A 9,043-nucleotide genomic window follows, 5' to 3' on the forward strand; every position below is an offset into this window, starting at 1 on the left:
TGAAATGGAAGAAAAAGATTTTTTTTTTTCTGCATGTGATCTTTAGTATAATTACAGGAGATTTTGATTTTCTCCTTTATTCTTGTCTGTGTTTTTAAATTTCACATATTGAATATGATTTACATTTATAATCAGAGAAATAGTTATTTTTAAAAGTAGATTCTTGGGAATATGTTTATTTGGCTAAAGTTGGATGATGTTCCTTGGGGATGAGCTAGCTATCAAAGGGAGGCATTAAGCTCATAAATATAGTTGATTATTGGTCTCTGGTTTTCTTACAGAAAAACTGAGACATGAAATAGACAGGAGATATGATTTAGTGTTATGGTAAGAAGTGATGACTTGAGTTTATCCCTTACTAGTTGTTTGACTATGAACCAGTTACCTAGCTTCTCTCTGATCTCTCTGACGTTCTCATCTATAAAATGGGGTAAATATATTTTACAGGACTATTAGAGGTCAAATGAGATACAGGTTGTAAAGCATTTAGCACCATCCTGGACGCGTTATAAGTACTCAATATATGTCAGCTCTTACTGTTTTTATTATGAACAAATTGTACATCCTCGGTCTTCATGCTGACATTTTCTGCTGATATGCAAACTGATTTTTCAGTGCACATAAATGGATGGCACTGAGAATTTCTGTGTTTTTTTTTTTTTCTTAACAATAATTAGAAATGACAGAGTGATTAGGTGGTTGGAAGACATAATTAACCTTTCTGGCTCTCAACACTCTTTTCGGCAAGAGAAGGGGACGGAATTGGAAGATCTTTAAGTTTCCTCCATGCTCTAAGATGTTATGTTTCTAAGATTTATTTTTGCATTTGAAACCTTCATTTGAAGGATAAGGACTTTTCATAAAATTTAGTTTCATATGAAAGTATGAACTGCGGTCTATTTCTTCCTACAGTCTATTTACTCAGACGAGTATCTGTGAACTTAGTAAGAATGATCCTGGTATCTAGCCAATTGTCTTTGTTGGAAGTAGATTCTAATTTTTTTGGTTGTTGTTTAGTAAAATTAAATTATTTTTGTTTTGGAAATGGACTAGAGATTGAGGAGGGCTAGGAATTAAAACAAATGCATTGCTAAAGTGAGAGTTAATCATTTCAAGATAAGCAATGTTCTTACTGCTTATCTTAAGCAACTTTGTGATGGAGAAATTTGATTGTACTTCATTAAAATGAATAGTAACTTTTTGTTTTAAAAATGACTGCCCCATGGCTGCCCAGGACTACCAATTATGGTGCCACCTCGTGTAACCACTCACGAAAAATGATATCAGTGATATCAAAACTTACCTTCTCATCAAAACTTACCTGCCCAGTATTTCATTTCCCCTAGGGCCTTGCCTCTAGTTGCTATGGCAACTCCCAGGTAATCCAAGCTTAATGTGCCCTTCCTGCCTTCTCAAGCAGGAAAGATTTCTGAAGACAATCTCTTCCTGGAAGTGAAATGACACTAATGGGAGAATCTCAAACTAAGACTCAAGACTGATAGTTTTAAACAAGTGGCCTGTGGTACTTCTTAAATTGAAACATGGAAGCAGTCTTTCTGCTACTTATATGGTGCCTTGTAATTTTTGCTCTTTCCTTTTGTTAAACATCTATGTCCTATCTGCTGTTGTAACAGTGACATGCTGACTGTGGTCTATACTACAGAGAGAGTACTAGTGATTGTTATGACTGCACAGGTGATATTCAAATCCAATCAGCCAGTCCCTCTTCTTGGACTTCCACTAATTAGGAACAAATGACTCTGGAGTAAAGTAAAACAAAAACAACCCCCCCCCCCAAATAAAAGCCCCACTAAATAAAACCTCTGTCAATTTCTCATCTTGCACCTGACTGACTTCTTTTACATGTGAGGGAGGTATTGTCAGACCACAATCCCCCAGAGTTTGCAGTCTTGGAGATGCTAAATTGCAAAGGGAAAATATCTCAGTGTGGAGAAGTAAGAGAACTATGGATGTGGAATGATTACAAGGGGGAAGTAACCCTTAGCAAAATGCTGCAGTGTCTCCTTAGTCTTATCTGCTGTATCCTGGTTCTAAGATTTCTCATCTCAGGTACTCAGACCTCTAAATTCTTCTTCTCCCCAAACTTATTTCTTAGTTGACATGCACAAAAGAAAGTAAATGACTAAAAACAGTTTAATGTTACTTATCACCTGAGGCATTTGCATTTTGATGTGAAATAGGCAGTTCAAAATACAGTAGAATCTAATTGTAAAAACAGAAGGGGATGGGAAGGAATTGGAGATACAGATTATTCTATCGTCCAATACCTTAGAATGAATGCCATCTGGATGTCTGCTTTTGGACAAGTTACTTAACCTCTCTAAACTTTCATTTTCTTACCTATATTAGGAACTCATAATTGTTCCTATCTCACAGAGGATGTTCAAAAGATTAAATTATATTATCCATAGAGCATCAAAGGATCAAGTAAATGTTTAAGAAATGATGGTTATTATTATAAATAAAGCTTTAAGGGAAGAAAATTAAGACCGTGGAACTTAAAACATCCTTTATTAATTTATTCAACAAATAGTTGTCAAATATGTCTAGGCACTGTTCTAAATGCTAGTTGGGAGATTAGCAGTGAACAAGGTGGACAAATGTTCTGCTGTTACTGAGCCTACATATTAGTGAGGGGAGGCAAGGAATAAATAAATACATGTGTAATATAGCTTCAGGCAGTGATAAATGCTCTGAAGTAAAGTAAGCATGATAAGGAGATAAAGAGTGACAAAGAGGGAAGCTAGTTTAGATGGGATGGTCAGGGAAGATTATCTCTGAGGAGGGGGCATATACACAGAATTTATTTATTTACCTATTTATCTAAAAGAGAGAGAGAGAGAGACAGTGAGAGAGGGAACAAAACTGGGGGAGTGGGAGAGGGAGAAGTAGGCTTCCCTCTGAGCAGGAAGCCTGATTGGGGGGCTCAATCCCAGGACCATGGGATCATGACCTGAGCCAAAGGCAGACAGTTAATGATGTAGACACCCAGGCACCCCCACACAGAAGTTCAAATGAGATATGGGAGTGAGTCAGGTGAGGTTCTGTTACAAAGAATCAGTAAATCGGTCACATTTTGTTGGATTATTTATTTTTCAGGGAATATCCTGCTACGTCTAGAATTATATCAATGGATGGAAATTAACTGTGCTAAAGGTAAGGTAGATCTTGACTCTAAAGATAGGGCTAGATGAAAGAAGGAAGCCAGAATTTTCTGAGTTCTGATGTGGCAGGACTGTACTCCCTGCTTAAACAGGTTCGTTTTGTCCTCTAACCACCTAATCCTTTGTCATTTTCCGTAACAGGCCATGATGTAATTATTACTCTCTCAATGTGGTAACTGAGCCTTGAGAATTTTCAGCAACTTGCTTCCAGATAATAAGGAACTGAAATGGAATTCAGCCAGCTCCGTCAATCACTGATATCAGTGGTGGTACCACTATCTGGTACTCTCCAGATTAGTAAAATGACACAGCAGGACTATGCCCTGAAATGCTTTGGATAAGTAGTCACCCACCCCAGCCAACATGTATGGTCGTGTGGTCATTGAGAATGTATCCCAAAGTTCCAAGTCTGAAGTCTTTACTCAGCACAAGCATAGGTTATAGCAACGTTGCCTTGAGCCATCTTTAGAAAAGAGTGTGGGTCCTACTTAAGAGCAGAGAGTTGCCCAGTTCTAGATTCACACAGGAGAAAGCTAGGGTATTGGGATTCTATTGCTATAAGATGACATTCTATAGCTACCTTGTAGTGCCAGTATTTGTGGTTTCAAAAAATTTTGCTTCTTGGTGTTTTCAGAGGGGTTAATGATTTTTTGAATGGGTAGTCAGGTAGTAGATTGCCAACATATGGGTGTTCAGTCATTTATAAGAAGCACAGTGTGTGTGTGTGTGTGTGTGTATATATATATATATATATATATATATAATTTTTTATAACTTTTTTATTGTGTAAATAAATGTACCACAAAGTGACTGTAAAAAAAAAAAAAGGCTGACTCTTGGGAAATTTTATGTTTATTTAAGATTCTGCCTTTGCTCAAAACATCCTACCTGTCATTTAATCTTGTCTATTTAATCTATTGATTTAATCTAAATCTTGTCTATTTAATTTAAGATAGGGGATTTTATCCCCCTTATGCTGATGAAGAATCCAAGATGTAGAAATATTTGCTGAGTTTACAAATATTAGCCATCCATCAAAACTAGATTTGAGCCCATATCTCTTCAGATGTACCAAAATCTCTGCTTTTCCAACTATAGCAATTATCTCTTTTGGAAATTACCTACAGAATTGACAGCATTTTCTTTCATACAATCCCCTGGTAGCAGACTATTGTCCTTTCAACTTAGATTTAATTTGGAGAGTCAAATTCATTTGAAGTCAAGACTGAGTAGATGATCACATTATATGATGTTATTTTTATTATTTTAATTAAAAAACAAATAAGAAAGAGAAGACAGTTTCTCATTCACCTTGCTTTCCTCTAGCACAGTATCAGTGTATATTTTTTAATATAAAATTATTTGTTGAAATGTAACACATTTATTTATCATCATCTGTCTATACTTAGCATTAGCTTGTTTGGATTTTCTGTTAGAAAACCCTGAAAGAATAGGATCTAAGAGAGGTGAGTTTTGATTGTGGGGTCAGGAAGCAGAAAGATTAAGCCTCATTGGACTAGTTCCAGGAAGGAAGAAAGGGAGGTTGGGGTGGAAAGGAGGTCGACTGGAGGCTGGATGTGAGGAGTATGAGAGCAATGAACACTTGCAGTGTACGATTCGACCCAGAAATGGGGCTGGAGGGAGGAGACTAGAAGGTCTAAGGGAACCTGTCTTCACAGTCTTAAAAGAGAAAGGCACTTTGGGAGTAAAATATAATAAAATGCTACATGAAATTATGCTTCCAGGAACTACTTAGCACCTTGGAAGAGGTCATGGTAACCTCATTTGCCTCAGGGAGAGCTGGCTATTTTTCTCAGGGAGAGCTGAGTATTTTTCTCACTTGATTCACCATGGAATTAACTCCAGCTAAAATATAAATCCCTCTGTTTTTTTGAGAGCCTTAATAACCTCCCTACCTCAAATGTAGTTGTGGCTGTTGAGGAATAATGATCTACCTTTAACCTCATCCACCATCAATAACCAGTAAAAAGAAAGTAATTAATAAATGTCTGAATATATTTTATTTTTTTTTTTATGTAGTTTTTTTTTTCCAATTTATTTATTTTCAGAAAAACAGTATTCATTATTTTTTCACCACACCCAGTGCTCCATGCAAGCTGTGCCCTCTATAATACCCACCACCTGGTACCCCAACCTCCCACCCCCCCCACCACTTCAAACCCCTCAGATTGTTTTTCAGAGTCCATAGTCTCTCATGGTTCATCTCCTCTTCCAATTTACCCCAAAGCACATACCCTCCCCAATGTCCATAACCCTACCCCCCTTCTCCCAACCCCCCTCCCCCCAGCAACCCACAGTTTGTTTCGTGAGATTAAGAGTCACTTATGGTTTGTCTCCCTCCCTATCCCATCTTGTTTCATGGATTCTTCTCCTACCCACTTAAGCCCCCATGTTGCATCACCACTCCCTCATATCAGGGAGATCATATGATAGTTGTCTTTCTCCGCTTGACTTATTTCGCTAAGCATGATACGCTCTAGTTCCATCCATGTTGTCGCAAATGGCAAGATTTCGTTTCTTTTGATGGCTGCATAGTATTCCATTGTGTATATATATTTAATTTATTCAGGCTACCCAGCTTTGTGAAGGAGAGACATGCAGGCTTCTCTTTCCATTAAATATTTACTGAGGGCAAGTAAATACATGTTAAATCATGGAATTCTAAAAACTTAACATATAGAAATATGTACATTTTACCTTAAGGAGGGGATAATTTTCAGAAATGGAATTTCAATAACACAGCCACCCTCATTTGTGCATCTATAAAAAGCAGCTCCAATTTTAGTGAACAACCTAGAATATGTTACAAAATGTCGGCTTATAATTAATTCAAAATACTCTGTCATTAAATCATGTAATGATGCTTTGTGAGCATACATAAGCTTAATTGGGAGTAATGAAACTAAGGAGATGGAGATCCAGAGTGCTGTAAATAAAATAACAGTTAACAGTCTCTGCAGCATGAATTTAGATCTTTGGGTAATCTTGCAAAGTTCCTAAGGTTTATTCTGAATTGAAAGTCTCTCTCTCTTTTGTGTGAAGACAACAGAAAGATTAAGTCACACACTTGGAAAGTATTAAGAATTTTAGGCCTATGAGGAGGTCTCTCTGTTATTAGTAGGTAGAGGACCCAACAGTCAATGAGCTCCTTGGTTTGCAGTGGATGAGTGGGTCGAGGACCCCTGAAGGCCAGACATTATATTGTAACGAAAAGAGTTCTACAAGTCCACAGACAACATATTTGACTTCAATATTTCCAGTTTCCACATCTGTAAAATGGGCAGAGTTTTTGAGGATGAAATGAAAAAGTTCATGGAGTGCCTTCATATAATGTCTGGCATATAGGAGGTATTCCATAAATAGTATTGGTTTTCCTATGCCCCCAGCACAGAGTATCCTGCACAATGTAAGAACATGTCAACAACTGTTGACACTACTGAAGTGAACCTATTGAAATGAGTTCCTCAAGGGAGTATCCTATATTTTCAGATACTAAAGGAACAAGTGAAACTCAAATTAGATTTAAGACACAAGCTAATGGCAACAGAGAGACTGGAAAAAAAAATCACAGGTCAATAATAGTAGCAGGTCAACGCCTTGCTTTCTGATGATGACATATCAAAGCTGAGGGACAAAAAGCAGAATGTGGCATTCATTCTGCCATTTCTCCTTCTTGTGACCACAGCTGTCCACTTTCTCTACCCAGATAGGTCTTTAGTCTCCCAAATACAGCATTTGGGCTAGGAGGCATTCAAGATCATATAGTTTTGGCACTTGTGATAAAGCCTATTTGTTATTCTAGAAGGGAATGGCCCACTGCCTGCCTGGCCCTATCCACTGGATCACAACAGGAGAATACTATTCTTTCTTTACCTTTTGTGAATCCCTCCTAGAGCAAGAGGAAAAGGACTCCTTTTTTTTTTGTTTGTTTTTTTCTTTGTAAAGTGACATTTTTGTCTGTAGGTGATTCCTTACCCCTGGTATTTGACATTTGGATACCACTTCAGAGTTTATATAATATTTTAAACTATACTTAATCCTGATAATAACTATGGGTGAGAAGTAGGTTACATATTATTACCTTAATCATATATAGAAGAAAACCAAGGCTCTGAGAAGTTAGTGAACTTATTTAAGATGACAGAATCAGTAAATGGCATAGCTGGAAGTTGAAAATTGGATGGCTAAACTCCAAAATATGGCAATTATTTGGAGACAAGTTCTACCATTATTATGTAAAAGCAGAGAGAAGACTATAGTCACTGATGGCAATTGACTGTTTTATGGAATCAATGTCAATTTTCAAAGAGAGGATGAGATTTGGAATTGACAAGACACAGCATGACCAAGTTCTAGGTAAGATACCATGAGCAATGATAAGGAAGTTCGATTTGTGGACAAGTAGACAGTGGTGGTGGGTATCAGTCACAGGATGGAGACTTTCATGACTGGTACGGGAGTTCATACAGGGGTTCTGAGGAATATTAGTTGATGAGCCTTTGAACTCAACAAAGTTGAAGGCTTTGAATGCAAGGCCTGATCTAGAATCTATGATTTTTATCTAAACCCTTTTGGAATTTGGATTTTGAACATATGTTTTCAGTTTGTCAAACAACATTTAGATGGTCACCATCTAAATTTCCTTGTCTTGATCCTAAAATAAAAACTTCTAAGATTGAGGGTGGAAAGGAAAAGCCTTTTTTTTCTTGAGTTGACAAACATTTCTCTCCATTTTCTCCTACTCCCTTAGTGACTTTTTAATACTGCTTATTTTGAGGCCATTTGATTTTCTTGGAAAATAAGAATACTGAATGGAAATTTAATATACAAAAATTAATGTTTTGTATATGCAAATCCCAGTGGTTAAATTTTGTAAAGTGAGAAAAGATCTCTTTCAAAACATCAAAGAATAAAAAGACCCTACGCCCATGAAACAATTAATAATTAGGTTTAAACAAGTAATGTGCAAGATTTTTGTAAAGAACATTTGTAAATATTAACGAGAGATACAAAATATGACTTGAACAAATGAAAATACCTTGATTTTGGAAAGACTCATCATAAATATATCAATTTCCCTTATGTTCATGTATACATTTAATATAATCATGATCAGAATACCTTCAGGATTTTTTTTTTTTAAGAACTAGATAAGTTGATCCTAAGTTCATATGGGAAAAATTGGGGAGCAATAATGGCCAGGAAATACTATGAAATAGAATAGTGATGAGGTGGGCCTAGTTCTACCAGATAGTATACTCTGAAAAGATTGTAATTAAATTGAAAGACAAGGGAATGGACTAAAAAATGTAGTTCAGAAATAGACCCAAATGCATGTTTAGGATAAATATATACTAAAGATAAAAACTGACATTATCAATTGGAAAAATAAATGCCCAGCAAACAATAAAAAAGTAGAAAAAAGAAAGAAATCAGAAAAGTTCTAAAGGAAAATACGTAGAAACAGATATATATCTACATATCATGTATCTATCATCTATTTATCCATCTGTATCTAATTTGCAGAGAGATGACGTTTTGCTACATATGACACAAAATCCTGAAACCATAGAAATTATCAATATATTTATTGAAATAAATCTTTTAACCTGCAAGAAAAAAAGCACAAATAATGTTAAATGGACACCTGAAAAAAAGAATTTTCATCCTACATCAAAGTGAAAGACTCATTTGCTAATTTATAAACTATAGGTACATATGAGAAAAAAATAAAATTTCAATGGAAAAATTGGAAAAGATATGAAAAAATAGTTCATAGGAAAATAAAGAGTTCTTAAGCATGTGGAAACATTTCCTATTTCACTGCTCATGAGAGA

The sequence above is a fragment of the Neovison vison genome, chromosome 2 (assembly GCF_020171115.1).
Source record: "Neovison vison isolate M4711 chromosome 2, ASM_NN_V1, whole genome shotgun sequence".
Classification (NCBI taxonomy): domain Eukaryota; kingdom Metazoa; phylum Chordata; class Mammalia; order Carnivora; family Mustelidae; genus Neogale; species Neogale vison.